This window comes from Paramisgurnus dabryanus, chromosome 16, assembly GCF_030506205.2.
Source record: "Paramisgurnus dabryanus chromosome 16, PD_genome_1.1, whole genome shotgun sequence".
NCBI lineage: Eukaryota > Metazoa > Chordata > Actinopteri > Cypriniformes > Cobitidae > Paramisgurnus > Paramisgurnus dabryanus.
Window position 1 is genome coordinate 11,591,610 of NC_133352.1, and position 21,545 is coordinate 11,613,154.

Sequence of the window (21,545 nt, forward strand, 5' to 3'; positions counted from 1 at the left end):
TATAAAAAATTATTAGATCTTTACAAAAATAACATGTTTTGTACCGAAGTAATAATACTGACGCACACATTTGCAGATTTAAGCAGTAAGCATGTGTTTTTTTATTATTACTGAAGGAAGAGTCAAAATGATGTCTAGAGGTGATGCTTAATTTATTTTTAACCTGAAACATTTAATTAAAACAATGAAAGAAAACTTTAAAGTGACAAAAACACATACATCTGGTTGTGCATACAGTTTATTTTTCTTCCATTACTCACTGACTGACATGGCATGCACCTAACGTGAGTTTACTTTGTTTCCCTAAATAAATGTATATCAGCAAAAGCATAATAAAGTCTATTTATAAACACATTATTCCCTTATGCTTTTAATTTAATTCAAAGACAGTTTCAATACATCATTAAAAGTTTGACAATCTGTCAGTTGTTACGGTTATTAATCTTATGGTTGCTAAATGAAAACACTTGCAAAAATAATGTTTCAATCTGTTGGAATTTTCTCATTGACTAAATAGCATCAACTAATTCGCATCAATGAGTTTGGCTATATCACTTTCATTATTTAAATATCTATCAAACCAAGGATGTACAAGGATGAAATCAGGGATTTCTTTTATATCCGAGTATTTTTCAACCCATAGGACATTACAGGTTGTTTGTCACTTTTCTCAAATACAACCCACATGAGCATTAATGGTCCACTGTGTAAATATTTAGCTTTATTTAGCAGTGACATTGTGAATTTGCAAACAATAGCCTCTTTCACACAGTAATTCTAGTAAATTACCATGAATTTACCAGAATTAATTTACCAGTAAATACAAAAATGTGCTGTTCACACATGCAGTGACGTTCTGTCTTTTTACCAGAAAGACATCATTCACACATTAGTATCAAAATACCGGTAAACTCGGAGAGAAAGCGAAAATTACCTGTGGCGGGCGGCCGCGAGCTCCGTGTCGTATTTGTTCACAATGGCGGGTTATGACTTAATATCGTCGGTCCGTATTTTGTTGTTTTCACATCTGTGGCAAACGGTCGCGAAGTTGCTCGTGACCAAACACCATTGCGCTAGGCGGCGTCAAACGGAACCTGGGTTTGCACATTAGGCTTCACCGAGGGTGTGCTAAGGATGTCGGCAATTTGGCAAATATATGGTAAGCTGTTTTAAACAACTTTGAAGAAATGTGGATGTTAACTTCAGTTGTGCTCGACTTTTAAGCAGCATGGGTGTGGAAACGAACGTAAACAGTGCGGTGGTAAACGCGTCATCTGTTTAAAAACGTTCTGATTGGCCCGATCTGTCACCGCGGTCTGACGTCGTCCGTTCTAAATGCCGGTAATCCTATATTTTTCAGCAAATTAATCAGCAAATTAATCGGTATAATTTCCATCAGCTGTATAGCTCTTTAACTGCATGTCAAATGTCTATTTTATTTTCTACAAAACCATTACACAGATAATTGAAAATGTTGATAATGTAAGAACCTAAAAACTCTTTATGGAATCCTGAGCTATGAAAGAGCAACAAAATCTTCCTCTGGGATCTCCGTAGACACTTCTTTTTGTTAAATAAATGTCTTTTCTTTTCCAGTATGACAATGCCCCTGTGCACACAGTGAGCTCCATGAAGTTATGGTTTACTGAATCTGGTGTGGAAGAATTTGACAGGCCTGCAGAAAGCGTGGACCCAATGAACACCTCTGGGATAAATGTTGACCCATTGCATGACCTTACTGATGTCTGGATGAGAGCACATCACTGCAGCCCTGAAAATAAAAGTAAATCTCATGGATTTAATCAACTGATTCCTTTCATGAATTCAATATTCACGAATTCAGTCATGGATTCTTAAACATTTGACTGTAATGAGGTTCATTCATATAATTATTTACGCTTTATTCTGTCAAGTTGTCAATATTGTTTGCTGTGTCTTTGCAAATGTGAGATGTGCTAGAACCAAACAGCACACAGTAACTTTTGGCAATATAATGTGGAAGCTCACAAAGAAGCATGTAAAATCATTGTAATATTGTTTCTGTTTTAACATAATTAACTATTTTAAGCCTAATTAAAATGCCCTAAAAGCTGTTAAATATTCCCATAAGACTCAATACACTGTCTCATTGTGTTGTGTAAAATACAGTAAGTAATGCGAAGAGAGGTTTTAATTAAACTTAACTTATCAAACTTTAAAAAATGGTTATTTTGCGGAGATGCATAAGAAATTCAACAAAAAAAGCTTTAGTGGATGAAGGAGGACTGCCATTTTCACTTATTTCCCGTCCGGTTTCATTGAAACATACATCTCTCTGCAGTGCAGTGTATACTTTTACCAGACATTTACCTCTATTCCCCTCGTCGTTTGAATTATTGTGTCTTCTATCATTGTCATCGTCTTCATCATCTTCATCTGTTGGGTTATAAGGAAAGTGTTATTTGTTATATCTGTGATTGTTAAAAAAGCTTATGTGTGGAGTTCATCTGTTATCATTATCGTCTGTTACTATTATCTGTCTACTAAACTATCACATCAACCCGTCAGCCTGTGTTTACATCAGTGTTTAATAAACTACCATATCTGCTTTTACTCCTTTATCCCTCTCCTCTGTATACCATAACATAAACCGTTGACTTGCATTATATGAATCAAAAAGCACTGCAAATTTCTGCAAAATATATTCTTTATTTTTCTGCTGAAGGAAAAATGTCACAAGCATATTAACCCTCCCTAGGGTCCGACCAATTTGGGACACTGACATGCTCTTATATTTCAGTTAATGGTTAATATCACATAACACTGTATTCAGAACAAATTGTGCTACAATTATTTGTGAGCAACATGTATGTACATTATATTTTTAAGGAAATTATGTTTATGCATGTTTAGTAAAAAAAGTTGCTGAAATAAGGCCAAGAAACACATAACTTAAGGTGTTCCTCAAGGTTCAGTTCTTGGACCATTACTATTCATCATTTATATCATGCCTATTGGCCAAATTATCCGCCGCCACGGTTTTCAGTACCACTGCTATGCTGATGATATTCAGATCTACACCGCCTGCCAACCGGACTGCACTAACCAGATCACATCACTCTCAGCATGTGTCAGTGAGCTAAAGACCTGGCTAACTTCAAATTTTTTAAGTCTAAACTTGACCAAAACTGAAATCTTACTCACCGGCCCCCCAACCCTAACAAAAAACATAACAGTTTCTCCGAGCTTTGATCTCGGTGGTACATCTATCACCCCATCTGTCACTGTCAAAAATCTAGGTATCACTCTAGACCCCTCCCTGTCCTTAGATCCCTACATTAGTAGCCTGACTAAAGCTGCATTTTTCCAACTTCGCCGAATCTCTAAGCTCCGCTCATACATCAGCTCAAAAGATGCAGAGACACTGGTTCATGCCTTTGTCACATCACGCATTGATTATTGCAACTCACTATTTTATGGTTTACCAGCACAGTCTATCTCCCGCTTGCAGTATATTCAAAACTCTGCTGCAAGAATGCTTACTTCCTCTAAACGCTCTTCTCATATCACCCCTGTCCTTTACCATCTTCACTGGCTACCTATGCTCTCACGTATTACATTCAAAATACTCCTCCTTACCTTTAAAGCCCTCAATGGTCTTGCTCCACCCTACCTTTCTGAATTACTCTCTTCCTATACTCCTCCCCGTTCTCTTCGATCTTCAGATTGCAAGCTTCTGTGTGTACCCAGATTCCGACTATCATCTATGGGTGGCAGGTCTTTCTCTGTTATTGCTCCCAAGCTATGGAACTCGCTGCCCCTGGCCCTTAGAACAATAACATCACTTCAAGAATTCAAGTCAAATCTTAAAACCCATCTCTTTGCTCAGTACTACCAGTCATAATGTATGTCTTCTAATTCTTCTGCTTTTTGTCTTGTATACTTTGCAATGTGCAACTGCAATTTGCTGAACTTTTGGTCTGTAGCAAATGACTACTACCCATTTCTATGTTCGATTTAAGTGTTGAATGTCTGTTGTTTTCTAACTGTACTTTGTAAAGCGTCCTTGAGCATTGGAAAGGCGCTATAGAAAATAAACATATTATTATTATTATTATTATTATTATTATTATAACTTAACATTTTTTCACAAACAAAAAAGTACTGGATCTTGTAGAGTTGGGGATTTGCTAACTTCTAAAAGTCTATGCATCAAGACGTGAACTGCGTTCTTCTGTTCCTCCGAAACTCTTCTGCTCTAAGGGTGATAAGGCTTTTTCTGCCCAAAACTGTGGAACTCCATCCACTATGAAATTAGGCAAGCCTTAATGAGCACCTATTGTCAGATTCACAATTTTAAATTTCCTTTGGTGTGTAAGTGTGTATTACTACATGTTAACGATATGCAAAAGGTACAAACCCCAAAGTAAACGATGACACAAGTTATCGTCTCCAACATACCATATTTTCTGGACTATATGTCGCTCCGAAGTATAAGTTGTACTGGACTATATGACGCATTTTTTAAGAAAATGAAGTCACAAAATCCAAGCCGAAGAACAGACATTTAATCTGGAAAGGCAAGTTATTCAACTAAACAATAGCACAGAACAACTAAATAGGTGTGCGTACATGTTAAAGTAACATTAACCGTTATTTACACATCAAACAATAACATACAGAACATACCTGAGAAGCTGAATAGGGTCAATTAACAAGACAAGCCAAATCAAGTTCAAAAAGGGCCCGAAGTCATTCCACATCATTGAATCTATTGAAATACATAAATACAGGAGCAGCACAGAGCGGACTCTCGCAGCTGTAGACGGTAATAGTTTCTCTTGATTCATATGAAATAATTTCAACATGATCTCACAAAGTTCCGTGGCATAGTCACGGAATTTTGTGCTCATTTTTCCGTGGCATTCTCACGGATCTCCGCATTTTTCCGTGGCCCTGCTACGGACTGTCTTTTTCCGTGGCATTCTCACGGATTGGTTACTCAACTGCTTTTTCCTATTTTCAAACCATTTTCGCTTCGGTTTAGGGTTAGATTTGGTGTTTGCATTAGTATGTCACTTTAACTATTGGTTTCTATAATTTTTTCTGATTTATTCTTTTATATTTTCTAAACTTTAAACAATTGTCGCCTGGTGTTGGGGTTAGAGTTGGGTTTGGGTAGGGATGTCATTTCATGTAAATCTAACCCTAAACCGAAGCGAAAATGGTAAGAAAATAGGACAAAACAGTTGAGTAACCAATCCGTGAGAATGCCACGGAAAAAGACAGTCCGTAGCAGGGCCACGGAAAAATGCGGAGATCCGTGAGAATGCCACGGAAAAATGAGCACAAAATTCCGTGACTATGCCACGGAAATTCGTGAGATCAGGTTGAATAATTTTGACCTATAAGTCGCACATGACTAGAAAACTATGAAAAAAGTGCGACTTAGAGTCTGGAAAATACAGTAAATCTCTTTTCTTGGACTAGAAACACATGTGCTGCGTCCCAAACCCCCTTCTTCCATACTATATAGTAAGCGAAAAGCAGTAGGAGAGGCGAGTAGTATGTCTGTGTCACACCCAGGGGGTGGCCACTAATGGCTAAAACCACGCCCCTTCTCCACTTCCACCTCGAGGAGGTCCCCAAAGCCAACCCAATGACCAGACAACAACAAGGACAGGTAAGTATAAAAATAATCTTTATTGATTTATTAAATATTTAAAATGTTCTTGGGAAATGGGAAGGGGGGATTAAAACTAATATCCGTCTCTGCCCTCCAGGTGGGCCACGGACAGGGAGCAGGGGAGCGAAGGAAAAGGTCCGGGACACTGTGGACCAGGGGGGGGGCGTGAGACTCAGGCTCCAACCTGGTCTAGGGTATCCGTGGCGCGCTCCTTTGTCCTCCTGGAGGCAGAATCAAAAGCAAATGAGTGTTGTGGATTCTTATTCGAGCTGCGTACCTGGGTCTCCCTGGTGCGGGCTCTTCCTCCTGCTTTCACAACTTTCGTCGAGTCACTCACTATTTCTTCTCTCTCCTCCACAGGTAACAACTGGCGAAGAGACACAGTTAATCGGATGGGGATGGTTCTCACCTCCTGGCTAGACACCGCGTACCGTAAGTACAGGTTGCGTTGCTCTATCTTCAGGTTATTCACTCTCTCTGTTATTTTCCCCACAGGTATCAACTTGAATACAAAAGCACAGTGACTTGGCTTTGAATGGCTCTCACCTCTCGGCTGGACACAGCGTACCGTAAGTACAGGTTTCTTCGATCTCTCCTCAGGTTCTTCACTCTCTATGTTCTTTCCTCTACAGGTATCAACTTGAATACAAAAGCACAGTGATTTAGCTTTGAATGGCTCTCACCTCTCGGCTGGACACAGCGTACCGTAAGTACAGGTTTCTTCGATCTCTCCTCAGGTTCTTCACTCTCTATGTTCTTTTCTCTACAGGTATCAACTTGAATACAAAAGCACAGTGATTTGGCTTTGAATGGCTCTCACCTCTCGGCTGGACACAGCGTACCGTAAATACAGGTTTCTTCGATCTCTCCTCAGGTTATTCACTCCCTCTGTTCTTTCCTTCACAGGTATCAACTTGGACACAGAAGCACAGTTAATTGGCTTCGAATGGCTCTCACCTCTCGGCTGGACACAGCGTACCGTAAGTACAGGTTTCTTCGATCTCTCCTCAGGTTATTCACTTTCTCTGTCCTTCTCTTCACAGGTATCAACTTGAATACAAAAGCACAGTTAATTGGCTTTGAATGGCTCTCACCTCTCGGCTGGACACAGCGTACCGTAAGTACAGGTTTTTTCGATCTCTCCTCAGGTTATTCACTTTCTCTGTCCTTCTCTTCACAGATATCTGCTTAGGCGAAACGTCTGATGGAGTAAGTCGTCCCTACGTGGCGTCGGGGGCAAACCCTCTCGACGGCTGTGCGGTGGCAGGGGGGTGGGATAACTCAACGTCTCACCGGGCCGAGCGCTTCCCTTTCCTCGCTGCCGTCGGCGTTCGAACTCTGGACAGGGGCGCCCCTTTGTAGAGGCCACGGGACGATGAGAATCACTTCACCTCAGTATTGAATGGTAATAGCCACAAATCGTACTCACAATGCTGCTGTTTCTCCAGCTCTTTGTTGTTGCTCGCACCACCCACCAAATGTCTAGGCGGGGAAAAGATCGTCCCGGGGCACGGTGCTACTTTCTGAGATCTGAAACACGCTCACAACATATACAGGATTGAGTAAGCTGAGGCCATCAGCCTCTTGGTCTTCCCTGAACGAAGTGCGTGAAGGCGGGGGTCTGTCAGACAGGACATACAGTAATCCACAGCAACCCACAGCAATATACAACACCACGTCAACTTAAAGGTTTTCACAGCACAAAGACTCACCCACCACGCTCAGGGCACAAAAGGGACTCCTGTCTTCCTTTACTTCACTTCGGTCAGACCTGGCGATGAATAATGCGGCCCAGCTAGTGGTGTCGTCGTTGTGACGGCTTCGGTAAATGTCCACTCGGCTCACCCACCACGCTATAATAGGGGTAGGGCCGTCTCCTTCCTCCTAGAGGAATCTCACATGCAGCTAGATCGATACACAAGGCAGTTATAACTTGTACTTGGTACTCACAACCATGTCGTTTTCAATCCTCGTTTTCCCTTGGTCTCAATTCACCAATTGTTCCGTATTCTCCTCAACCTTTAAGGTTCTGGATGTCTTCGCAAGTGTATTACCACAACCTGAGAGCGAGAGAGAGTTTAGACAGCCACCAACAGTGCACCAACACGGCCCAACACAGCGTTTCAACGCACACCAAAAAGCTCTCCAACTGTGAGTAAACTTGGCCTTAAGTACTGCCTTGCTTGGTGTATCCTCCAATCGCCAAACGCTGTTCCTAACTAGGCACAGGTGCATCGAATTCGCTGATTTTCCCGCTCGCGGCGCTTACCGGAAGTCCGGTGTTCGTCCTTTCCGGTCCGGGCGGAAACACTTCCGGGCGGAACAAAACTTCCATAATTTTGGTTCCGCCCCAAAGAAAAAAAGATCGTCACCTTGTGACATCTGAATACGTAGTATTCCAAAAACAGTACATGAAAAGTACCCAGATGACCTACTACTTTCGATTAGATTTCGAAGCGTGCATATGATGGACACTTCACTATCCCATGATGCCCCAGGAGCGGAGTTATGCAACAAAGAAGAAAGGCGAAAGCAGCGATGCGGCCGTTTTCGCGCTGGTATGACATGACGTGATGACGAAGTATGTCACGTGATATATCAACATGGCGGATGTAGAATGTCTGAATCGCATTCATACTACTAGGATTCATACTATAATGTTTTAACAGTCAGTAAGTAAGTACTTCATCTCATTCAGTACCTACTGTACAGTATGCGGTTTTGGACGCAGCCATGGATTGTAGGTAAGTTTACTTCCTGGGCCTGTTGATGTAGACAAGACCGAAATTTTCCTCCCACTTGGACTCACAGCCTGTAAGTTTACTCCTGTCAGCAACCTAATCTTTCAACCATAGTAAGGAGTGTCACATTTCCAACTGACATCAGAGGTATTCTGATCAGGGACACAGAACTTTACAAATCAATGCTTTACAGGAAGAGAGTAAAATCTGGAGCTACAAAAATGTATGGTATGTGGAAAGTAATGTGTTTTTTGAACCATAAACCATGCAAACACATTGTATTATAACAAACACACAAAATAATGTTGTTTTTAGCAATGAAATAGGTGCACTTTAAAACATATTATTTGTTATTATTATAAGTAACACTCAAAGGCGCTATATAAAATAATTACTATTATTATTATTATTACTATTATATCTAATTTTGGGGAGCATGAACCATTAGATTCTATTTCGTAGTAAATAATGTTTTGAGATACCATCACTGTGTTACCTGGTTCCACTTTCTCCTATTTTGGTTGTACAAGTGTGTGTGTATTGTATATTTTTCACAGGGGTCAAATAAAAATCTTCATGATTTAAATGACAAGTTCTGTATTTTACACTTAAAGCCCTATTTTCAGATTGTTTATGATGAAATAGAACGGTTTTGACTGAAATTTCGACATTTGATGCTGGCCAGAAAATTTTCGGGTGTTTCTTGTATCACCTCCCACCTCTATAATGGCTTTATAGGTGCACAGGAACAATTCTTCCTAAAATGCATTAAACTTTCATTTACAAAGACGTGAAACTCACCGAGTGGTCAGGGGTGTTCACTGATATGCTCACACAAAAATCGCTGCAAAAGATGCTTTCCAACAGGTTTTATCGTAGTTTTTGTCCAACTCCATTGACTTGTATTAGTTGTGCTGTGAGGTACGGTATTACTCCGCACCGGGAACTTTGTTTCTATTCTTGCTATTGGCAAAGTCGGATTATCGGCACCAACTGGGCTGGAGTATTTTTTTATTTAAGCTCTCAGTGGAAGAATGTACGGGTGTGAGGCGTTTGGAAAAATAGGTACACAAGTTTGCAAAGAATGCTAAAACAGCTGTTGGAAAGCATCTTTTGGAGCGATTTTTGTGTGAGCATATCAGTGAACACCCCTGACCACTCAGTGAGTTTCACGTCTTTGTAAACGAAAGTTTAATGCATTTTAGGAAGGATTGTTCCAGTGCACCTATAAACCCATTGTAGAGGTGTGAGGTGAAACACAAACACCCGAAAATTCTCGGGGCAGCCGCATATGTCCAAATTTCAGTCAAAACCGTTCTTTTTTATCATAAACAATCTGAAAATAGTGCTTTTAGTGTAAAATACCGAACCTGTCCTTTAAAGGGATAGTTCGGCCAAAAACGATATTAAACCCATGATTTACTCACCCCCAAGCTGTCCGAGTTGCATATGTCCATCGTTTTTCAGACAAACACATTTTCGGATATTTTAGAAAATATTTTAGATCTTTCTGTTCATTAAATGTAATGTTACGGGGTCCAGCAATAGTCCACGACCTTCAAGTCCAAAAAAGTGCGTCCATCCTTCACAAATTAAATCCAAACGGCTCCAGGATGATAAACAAAGGTCTTCTGTGGGTAATCCGTGCGGTGTTGTTGTAGAAATATCCATATTTAAAATGTTATTAACGTTATAAACTACCTTCCGGTAGCGCTGCCATTTTGGAGTGATGCGCATTCAGGATGAGAGCTTACGCAGCGTACAGAGTTTCTCTGCTGCTGCTCTGTGCCCCCGCCCTCCGAATTTGTCATACGTCACTAAGAAAAGTGCGTACACTACGCTAATACTCTCTCCTGAGTCTAAGATGGCGGCGCTACCGAAAGGTAGTTTATAACGTTAATAACATTTTAAATATGGATATTTCTACAACAACACCACATGGATTACCCACAGAGGACCTTTGTTTATCATCCTGGAGCCGTTTGGATTTAATTTGTGAAGGATGGACGCACTTTTTTGGACTTGAAGGTCGTGGACTATTGCTGGACCCCGTAACATTACATTTAATCAACAGAAAGATATAAAATATTTTCTAAAATATCCGAAAATGTGTTTGTCTGAAAAACGATGGACATATGCAACTCGGACAGCTTGGGGGTGAGTAAATCATGGGTTTAATATCGTTTTTGGCCGAACTATCCCTTTAAAGTCTTTGCTATGACGTGCACAAAGAGTGCTGAAATTCAACTGAAACTGCTTGACTCAAAGTTATTTAAATGCAATTTTGCGACCACACCGAAAGTTTACTTTTAACTAAATGTATAATGCTGTGCTTGAGAGTTCTTGTTTCAATGGTGCAACTAAACCTGTCAAGTACACCGGAGACAGAATTTCTGCACAGACTTCAACATGATGAATGGATTTTTTTGAATAAAGCAACTTACATTTTATAACCCTCTGCTTTTCCCCATAAACATCCAGTATGATATGACCATTCATCCACAATCATCCCCCAAAACCCCCAAGAAATCGGGTTTAATTCAGCCCATAGAAACGAGACGTTCATGTATTTAAAATGACGCTTTCAAGTGGTATCCCTCTTTCAGGCACAGAGCCTTTCATAGAGGAAAGACTTTTCTCTCGATAGTGTGGGAAACGAGATGGACCATTGAATCCAGAACCTCATTACACACTGCATGGATCAGGTCCTTTGAATAAGGGGCCACCTTAACTCAAATAAACTCGCCTGCTCCTTCAAACCCCTTCATGTATTAATGAAGAAACTAGCCCAAGTGAAACATCCCTACTCTGTAACTTTCAATGCACGTAGGATGTGCGAGAGAAAAAATCCCACTTGTCCTGTAAGGTCTCACTTTTTACTGTGATGAGGTATGCAAATAGCATATTGACTGTCCAGTCAAAGGTTAATGGAAGTTGCAATTTTTGGAATGAGCTCACTAGGTAGCTGCTTAATATAAAACCATAAAGAGGGTTAGAGGGGAACACACTTCTCAGATGGTTTAATGTGACTCTCGACATAAAGAGCAAGCAGACAGGGTCTCTGTATATGAGCTCTTTTGGCATCAATTCAAAATGCTCACCGGTCAATAACTCGAGCCGTTGCAGGGGCACTGCAGAGTAAAAACAAAAATGTCGATATTAACCGAGTTCTAAATGGAGGGCGCAGTCTCAATATATCAGGTTCATTTTTAGTGTTTTGATGGTTAGGTAATAGCGATATTATGGCACTTTGGTTTCACTTAATATTTCAGGATGAAAACAAATGATCTGTAAAAGGTTTCTTGTGTGCTATTAAGAAAAAAGCACCTCCGCTACACGCATAAATAATAGGAAAGTCATTCATTGAATGTTGATTTTTTTAATTAGCCTATTTTTTAAAGCTCTGTGCAAAACAATGGCATTTTGTGTAATAAATATGTGTGAAACAATGTTAAGCAGCTTGACTTTAGCACCTTTTTGAGCCTAAATTGTTACAGTATCACGGCTGTAACAATTTATAGAAGGGTGCTATAGAAGGGTGGGCTGGCAGATATTCTTGGTGGGCAATTATATATTCATTCATAAAAAATATGTGATTTATGTAACTGCACAAACATAGATTAGAATACAAAAACAATTAAGCAAACTGCGAATAAATACTGTATACAGAAAGCTACCAAACAACACTGAAACAGCCAATGACTCACTTCTACAATATAATAAGTCTGACTTCACAGTACAATGAATTTCTTATTTGCATCTGCAACCTCTTTTTATGATTAACTCATTGAAAGCGCAGCACGCTTTAAAGAGCACCTATTATGTTGATAAAAACATTGTTAATACAATGTGTTCGCAGGCGTTTATGGTTCAAAAAACACATTATTTTCCAAATACCGTACATTACACTTAAAAAAAAAGGTTCCTTGAGGTTCTATATAGAACCCTGGGGTTCTATACTTGGCCAATAGAACCTTTTACCAAAAAAAAAAGGTTCCATATAGAACCCTTGGAGGGCAAAGAACCATTCACATTTTGTGACTGAAGTGTAAACTAAAGATTACACAATAATTACAGACCTACATAACTCATTTACAAACCTACACAACTCATTCACAAACCTTTTTGTGTCAATAGACTGTGGTCAAATAAAGAGAGAGTCAACCTTGGGATTACATTTGACTCCACTCTCAGTTTCGACCATCATATCAAATTAGTCACAAAAACTGCCTTCTTTCACCTCCGTAACATTGCCCGCCTTCGACCCTTCCTTCCTGTCAGTGATGCACAGACCCTGGTTCACTCCTTCGTCATGTCCCGCTTAGACTACTGTAACTCACTTTTCCTCGGTCTCCCCACCAAATCCCTTCAAAGATTGCAATATATTCAAAACTCTGCAGCCAGGCTACTTACACATACAAAAAGATCTGCCCATATCACCCCCATTCTCCATCAGCTTCACTGGCTACCAGTTTCATCCCGGATCACATACAAAGTACTACTACTCACCTTCAAAGCCCTCCATAACCTTGCTCCTCCATACATTTGCAACCTCTTAACTTCTTACACTCCCCCCCGCTTGCTCAGATCATCTGACCAAAATCTCCTTCTCATTCCCCGCACTAGACTTTCCACCGTTGGTGGTAGGTCTTTCAGCGCCCAGGCACCAAAACTCTGGAACTCCCTCCCACAACCTCTACGTGACAGTACTTCTCTTCCTTTCTTTAAAACCCATCTCAAGACATTTCTGTTTAACGAACACTTCTCTTCACACATTTCATAGTCTGTTAACTAAATGTTTGTTGTTTTGTTAGTTGTATTCAATTTCTTTGTTACATGTGTAATGTTTATCTGACTGTGTGTTTCTATTTCAATGTAAAGCGACCTTGGGTTTGAGAAAGGCGCTATATAAAATAAACTTATTATTATTATTATTATCAACAAATAGGCTATTAATATTTATTGTATGATTTATTTCCTGTGAGCTTTTTTATGCAAGTTTGTACATTAGCATGAAACTTTCACTGCAGTTTGCGTTTTTGGTGAATAACCAAGTTACCCTTTTGCCATTAAGCACACAGTGACTTTAATTTATAAAATATATGCTTAAATTTAAATACCTGTACAAAACAAATGTACAATCAACTTCTGTAAATTGTCATTCTATTTAATAGATTGTTCATGAATTGTCTTTAAATGCATTGTGATTTCTTTTCATCATTTCAGACACATGTAAAAGTTACTAAAAATTAGTACTGCATATACTGTACAGTATCTTTGTTTATAAAAACAGAAAATGCATAAGGGAAATAACTTGAATGTGACAAAATTTTTGAATGTATAGTGTAATTAAGAGTTTTGCTGTTAAAATACATTTTAAATGTAAACTAAAGTTTTGCTGTCTAAAACAGAATAAAGAGATGTTATTTTAAGTAATTTTTATAGATTTATATTTCTGTATAATACAATTAATAAATAGTAAACTTCTATAATTTTCTGGATCGATTATAATTTCTTATCAATAATAAATTACTCATAATAATAAAGAACCTTTAATGGTTCTAAATAGAACCATCTAACTTTGATTCAAAGAACCATTTGGGGTTCTTTTTAATGAACCCATTAAAGTGGTTCTATATTGAACCATTTGGGGGTTCCATATATGAAGCGGGTGATAGAACCATTTCTGGTTCGATATAGAACCATTTTTTTTAAAGGACAAGTTCGGTATTTTAGACTTAAAGCCCTGTTTTCAGATTGTTTATGGTCAAATAGAATGGTTTTGACTGAAATTTCGACATTTTCGGCTGCCCTGAGAATTTTCGCTTGTTTGTGTTTCAGCTCAGACCTCTACAATGGCTTTATAGGTGCACTGGAACAATCCTTTCTAAAATGCATTAAACTTTCGTTTACAAAGACGAGAAACTCAGCGAGTGGTCAGGGGTGTTCACTGATATGCTCATACAAAAATCGCTGCAAAAGATGCTTTCCAACAGCTGTTTTAGCATTCGTTGTTAACTTGTGGACCTATTTCCCCAAACGCCTCACACCCGTACATTCTTCCGCTTAGAGCTTGAATAATAAACACTCCAGCCCAGGTGGTGGCGCTAATCCGCCTTTGCCAATTGCAAGAATAGAAACAAAGTTCCCGGCGCGGAGTAATACCGTACCTCACAGCACATCTAATACAAGTCAATGGAGTTGGTAAAAACTACGATAAAACCTGTTGGAATGCGTCTTTTGGAGCGATTTTTGTGTGAGCATATCAGTGAACACCCCTGACCACTCGGTGAGTTTCACGTCTTTGTAAACGAAAGTTTAATGCATTTTAGGAAGGATTGTTCCAGTGCACCTATAAACCCATTGTAGAGGTCTGAGCTGAAACACAAACACGCGAAAATTCTCAGGGCAGCCGAAAATGTCGAAATTTCAGTCAAAACCATTCTATTTGACCATAAACAATCTGAAAACAGGGCTTTAAGTCTAAAATAACTTGTCCTTTAAGAGTGTACTGTTTCTCCTCTATGCCCTGTCTACCTGAAACGCGAAAAGATCAGCTCCCAATTCAATACTGTCAGGAGTTAACTCTTACCTGCCAGCGTTTATAAAAAGTTGCCAGTCATAATTTTTTTATGATATTCACAAAAGTTTAATGCCTTCCAGAAAATTTCTTGAACAGACCCTCTGCTTTTAAACAAAACAAATCAACAAGAACAAAAAATAAAATCCATATCTTCATTCTCTTTTATCACCCCTTAAATTGGGTAGGTTTCTTCAAAAATACAAGTCAATGCAACCCCTTTAGTCATGGCATATCCACAAAACAGCACTAGCCTCGAGTACCTTATCGCTTTTTTCAAACGGTTACCACACGCTACAAATATCGAAGCAAAAAATATGCATCAAAACAATTTCTTTGAAGTTAGATCATCGACTGAGAACAGCAACATATTTTACACATGTTTATGTATCCAGGGGTGCAGTAAGACACAGAATCAATTGTGTGCAATGCTGTAAATAAAATCAAGGACTGGAACTCACCGTTTTATAAATATGCATATTTTACTACGAATTCTGTAAAAATTATGTAAAATCTTAGTGGATGATAATAGGGATGGGGATTTTTGTCAATTTACCATTTCAGATTCTTTGATAGGTATCAAAGGACTGTACTTGATGGTGGGGGCATGGACATCATGGAGATCATGATTTTTTTATTTAAGCCCTTCCACAAAGATGAATGTTGACAAAACTATGACAGGATAATAAACACATACAGCATCATCAATGTGTTTGAGTAAGAAACATCTAACAGGAATAGCTGCATGAGGTGGAACTAACAGAACTGACGCAATTTCTATATAAATGATCCATCCTGTATGAGATGAATCAGACAGCATAAATACAAAATAAATGTAATACTTCAACTTGTTTTTAATCTCCACAGAATGCAAGTAAACATGAAAAGTTATGTACTAGTCAGAAAGTTGTGGATGTGCTTTTTTAAAAAACACATGCAACTAAATCACAAAGAATTCACAACATTAATAGGCAGCATTAGGCCTTTCACTATCATTTCAGTGATATCTACGTCATGTCATCTTCCCAGCATGTTGTGTTGCATATCTGTCTGTCAGTTTTAGATGTTTTGTTGGTCTGGTTTGCCAGTATTGCTTGACATTTTGTGTTCAAATATTAGGTGATAAGACATTGATCTTGTGGAAGACTAGTATGACAGCATGGGCTGACTCGGGCACTGATGCCCATCTCTAGCTGATAAGTACTTTAATGTTGATGGAGGCAAATATTCAGTGTAAACAGGCCTTATTTATGTAACTCGCAAATGTTCAACCATAATGTCCAACAAATTAGAGCAGACAAAAGTCTTTAAAGCGATACTCCAGCCAAATCACACCATGATATATCCTCTTTCAGACAAACACATTTGGAGTTATTTTAGTAAATGTCCTTGCTTTTCCAATCTTATAATGTGAGAAAACAGGGATCAGGGAACAACTTCTGACTTTGAAGCACGAGAAGTGCGTTCATCCTTCACAAACGTAATCCATAGGGCTCCAATGGGTTAATCAATGCAATATTGTAAAAAAAAAAAAATTCATATTTTAAACTTTATAAACTATAATACACATGGCAAAATTACCATGTGAATCGAGTCCAAGATGGCATTCAAGATGGGGCCGTTACCAGATGCTAGATTTTACAGTTTATACATTTTCAATCTGGATATTTTTCTTACATAATCGCATAATTTACCCGCAGAAGACCTTTATTAAAGGATTTGTATTTTTTTTATTCACATAATTCACTCACCACCATGTCATCCAAAATGTTGATGTCTTTCTTTGTTCAGTCGAGAAGAAATGATGTCTTTTTGAGGAAAACATTTCAGGATTCTTCTCATTTTAACGGACCCCAACACAAACAGTTTAATGCAGTTTAAAATGGCAGTTTCAAAGGATCCTAAACAATCTCAAACGAGGCATAAGGGTCTTATCTAGCGAAACGAGTGTCATGTTTGGCAAGAAAAATAAACAATATGCACTTTTAAACCACCTCCGGTCCTGTGACGCATCAGCGAAACCTCACGCAATACGTCATCACGTCAAGAGGTCACAGATGACGAATGTGAAACTACGCCCCAGTGTTTACAAGTGTGGAGAAATAGGACCGTTCCTACGTTGTTGTATGTGGAATGATACTAATTAATGTCGTTGTGTCAGTTTATTGTTTAAAATGGTCCGCAAATGTGCATTTCATATATGTAACACGTGACCTTTCCATGTCATTACGCAGTTACGTGAGGTCGCGCTGACTCGTCACACAAACGGAGGAAGATGAGAAGTAGTGGTTTAAAAGTGCATTTTTTTTCTTGCCAAAAATAACAATCGTTTCACTAGATAAGACCCTTATGCCTCGTTTGGGATTGTTTAGAGTCCTTTGAAACTGCAATTTTAAACTGCTTTAAAACTGTTTGTGTTGGGGTCCGTTAAAATGAGAAGAATCCTGAAAAAACATAATTTCTTCTCGACTGAACAAAGAAAGACATCAACATTTTGGATGACATGATGGTGAGTAAATTATCTGGATTTTTTTTTTTTTTTAAGAAAATTGATTAATCCTTTAACCCATTGGAGTTGTATTGATTGCCTCTGTGAAGGATGATTTAACTTTTTTGCTGTTTAAAGTTAAAAGTTGTTCCTGGATCCCTGTTTTCTACTAAGCTCGGAAGAGCAAGGACATTTCCTAAAATAACTCCAAATGTTTTTGTCTGAAAAAATGATGGACATGTGTATCTCGGCTTGCTTGAGGGTGAATAAATCATGGGGTAATTTTGATATTTGGCTGGAGTATCCCTTTAAGGAAGGTCTCCTTGCTTCCCAACTAGGACCAAGATGACAGGACTTGGATGACGGAAATAGCTGCCCAGAGGCATTGCAAACATAAATGTGAAGACTTTTCAAAAGTGACTTTGGTTCACAGGACTCCCCCAGAGAAGCATCAGCAACACTTCCTTCACTAGAATGGCTATATTTAGTTACATTTTTCCTTTTCATAGTAACACCACAGCAGTGTGTCGTCAATATATATAATTTTTATTAAAGGTCACGGGAAAAGGTCACACTCCGAACAATCTTATCACTGTATGATAAATTCAAGATAAGATGTGATTTGTATTTTTATTTTTTTTATTGTGGTGTCCATCAAATACCAGGTGGTTTAGATTGAAAATTACTCCAAAAGCTTCTTATCAAAAAATGTGATTTACTCAACAGAGATTGTTTTTTAATTGCAACCCACAGATCCATACGGTTTTGCCATTTTCAGTGTAAGTTGCAGATTAAACACAATACACACAGTATATTGTTTTATTGCATTTTTTTGGTTTATCAAGAGCTTACATAATTCTAAAAAGTTTTTATCCCACATTTAATGAAAGTGCTTATCTACAAATCATCTATAATCTCAGGCTTACATTAAGATACTGCATTTCTATTCTTTAAGGATCCTCCTTAATTGCCTCATTTATTTATGCAAAGCAGACAAAGGTGCAAGGGCTTTTAAACCTCATTAAAACAGTGCTAAAATAAACATCAAACTCTCATCACAAAACTTTACATCCCAGCCTATCTTTTTTTAAAGCAATACATCATAGATTTCAATGTGGTTTCACAGCGTTAGCTCAGATGCTATATTCTCATCACAGGAGTTCCTTCTTCTGATATGAGTGGGTGGACAAGTGTGAACATTGCATCTTAAACAAGAATTTCAAAATAAAAAAAGGTTGAACATGAACAATTTTAAAGTGAATCAAAGTCAATCCACCTCATCTGTGTCAACTGTTTTCAAAGGATTTTGACTTGTTTATCTGGTACGGAGTGTTTATGCCTCAGGTAGACATGTTTCACTAATCCATGTGCTTTTCGGATAATCATTGTTGGTTTTCAAATGGGGATAAACACATCTAGAGTAATTAGATTTGTTTAAACCTCAGCTGTTTGTCAAGCTGAAAAGAGTGTATTATGTTTTAAGACTTGATTGAGCCCTTAATTTGCTAAGCTGGTTTGGGGAATTACTTGGCATACTGCTGCAGGTTGCAGGCTACTCAACTGGCACTAGGCACTAGTAATGCAAAGCTCATGGGTTCGAATTCAAGAGAAAGTACATAGTCATAAAATATAATATAATTTGATTGTGCAGCCACTTTGAATAAATGTTTGTCAAATGCATGCATGTAATGCAAGGAAGTACAACTAAAGGGCACCTATTGTGCCCATTTTTACAAGGTGTAATATAAGTCTTAGTTTTGCTCTGTCTCTGTGAAGTTTCAGCTCAAAATACCCCACAGATCATTTGTTATACACTCTCAGAAATAAAGGTACAAAAGTTGTCACTGGGACAGTACCCTTTCAAAAAGGTACACATTTGTACCCAAAGAGTGCATGTTAGTACTTCAAATGTACATATTGGCAGATCAAAGATACATATTTGTACCTAAATGGTACATATAAGGACCTTATTTAAAGGGTACTGCCCCAGTGACAGCTTTTATTTTTGACAGTGTAGTATCTCCAAAATGCAACTGTGCTACAGCTCCTCACTACCTTACCAACAGACAGTAAGCGCTGTCAGTTAAAATTAATGTTATTCTTGTGAATACAGTCTGAGACAATATTAACCACCATCTTACTATTGAGATACAGTATGGCATATAGAGTAAAACCTACTGAGGATTAAAACTATGATAATGCAGAACTGTCAGTCAGTGGCCATGGGCAGGGCTCTATCATTGTGATGTCACATTAACTAGAGAAACAAAATAGCATGCCTAATAAGATCGCTTTCGTTTAATGGGGATTAAAAGTAGAAGTGGGGTTATTTTTTATTGTAGGGTAGTTGTGTTTACACACTACCAACACACATTTATTTCCAAACACCTTTTAAAAGTGGATTTTGCATAATATGTGACATTTAAAATCACACTTGTGAATTTGCAACTACATGCTACACGCTAATAAATGTTGGGTTTTTACTCATGGTTTGGTAAATATTGGACATAACACATTATTAAGTTATAAATAAATTAGTATATGCTGGGATAAATTAGTATATAGCTAGTATATGCTTTTATTTAAAGTGACTTTAAATGTAACTTTTTTTAAACTAAAGTCACTTTTTTCCCAAAGTGACTTTACTTTTTACCTTACCATAAGTTGAAACAACCCAGCATTTTTAGTGTCAACATCCATCAGGTAAGGTTAGAATACATTTCCATATTTTATTTATCCAATTATTAGTTTGCATGCATTTTAAGGACAAATATAAAAGCACAAGAATTTTTCTTTTAAAATGCTCGCCCAGTCTTTTACTAAAGCTCACCCAGGCCGTGACAAGACTTGATTTTCCAATCTAAGCTCTGGTTGTAATGCTTCATATGTTCTTTCCCAATAAATCTGAGCGCAACTCCAAAACAAGGCAAACACCGTGACAGAAACGTGTTCTGACCTTTGATGCTTTTTCATTTTTGTCTGCATAGCCACGAGCCGTGTGCTGGTTATGCTCTCTGTGATGAATGAGAAACTCTTTGGTGCTTTTCATTAAATGGGTTTGACTGGCCTGTCATTATCACTGAGGCACACAGTGCAGGACCCTCCCGGGGGAAACGAATGCTGCTTCACTGACTTCACTTTAAAATTAATAAGACAATCCACACTAGAAAGCTGCTCGGTCTTGCCATCAGGGCTGACCATTACAATCTTTAGCAGGTGCCCCATTTTATGAAGGATTTAGGGATACCTTATTTTACCATTTATATTTGTAACTGGCGCTAGGTGTTTTTACAAATCTTGGCAAGCACATTTTAATTTACTTACTACAAAATATGAACATGTACTTGAAGTTTTTACTTCAAAAATCTATTGAACATTTCCACAGTTACTGCCCTGGAGAGAAAAACACAGTTCACTGAACACATGTTGATATAGTGACACATTGACCTATAACTAGGCACGTTGTCACAATGGGAACATGCTGTTTAAAGACACCAATATGACACTTCTTAAAACATGAAATACCATCTAAACATTAAAGTTCATACTTTCTGGTACATTTTGCCTTCCTTAAGAAACAGTTCACCTCTAAACTGAAAATTAGCTCATGTTTTACTCATTCTCAAACCATCATACCTGTAGCTCAACCTGATTTTGACCCAAAGACACCATTTTTGTAAATGAAACCTAAAACCACCCCAAACCCCAACCCTAACCACAACTGAACTCTAAAATCAAAGGGAAATGATAAGTGAAAAACAATGGTTGTAAGCTTAAACTTGAAACAAACTGTAAACTTATTTCTGAAATCTTATGGGTTATTAAACTGTTGTCCCAAGGTCAACATAATGTTCCCCCGAGGACATCAACCCCTTGGCAAGGAGAATCATCTCAAATGACTTTCTTCCTTCAGCCTAAAACAGTCAGAGTTATATTAAAGTGGACTTTCCACAAGACGGTGAGATGTCAAATATATCTCTGGTATCCCCAGAGTACGTATGTGAAGTTTTAGCTCAAAATATCATATAGATAATTCTACCCAGTCTCACAAGGTTTCGTGATATAGTCAAA

At 38.3% G+C, this 21,545-nt stretch overlaps 1 long non-coding RNA gene across 1 annotated transcript; it reads right to left on the reverse strand.

Annotated features, from left to right (window-relative positions):
* Positions 1-180: 180 nt before the first annotated feature.
* LOC135749484 (uncharacterized) lies at positions 181-13,285 on the reverse strand. The gene is made up of 3 exons (XR_010532398.2): positions 12,916-13,285; positions 2,350-2,415; positions 181-1,771 (listed from the first exon to the last, which is right to left on the reverse strand). It is a non-coding gene; the product is annotated as an uncharacterized lncRNA (long non-coding RNA).
* Positions 13,286-21,545: the final 8,260 nt, after the last annotated feature.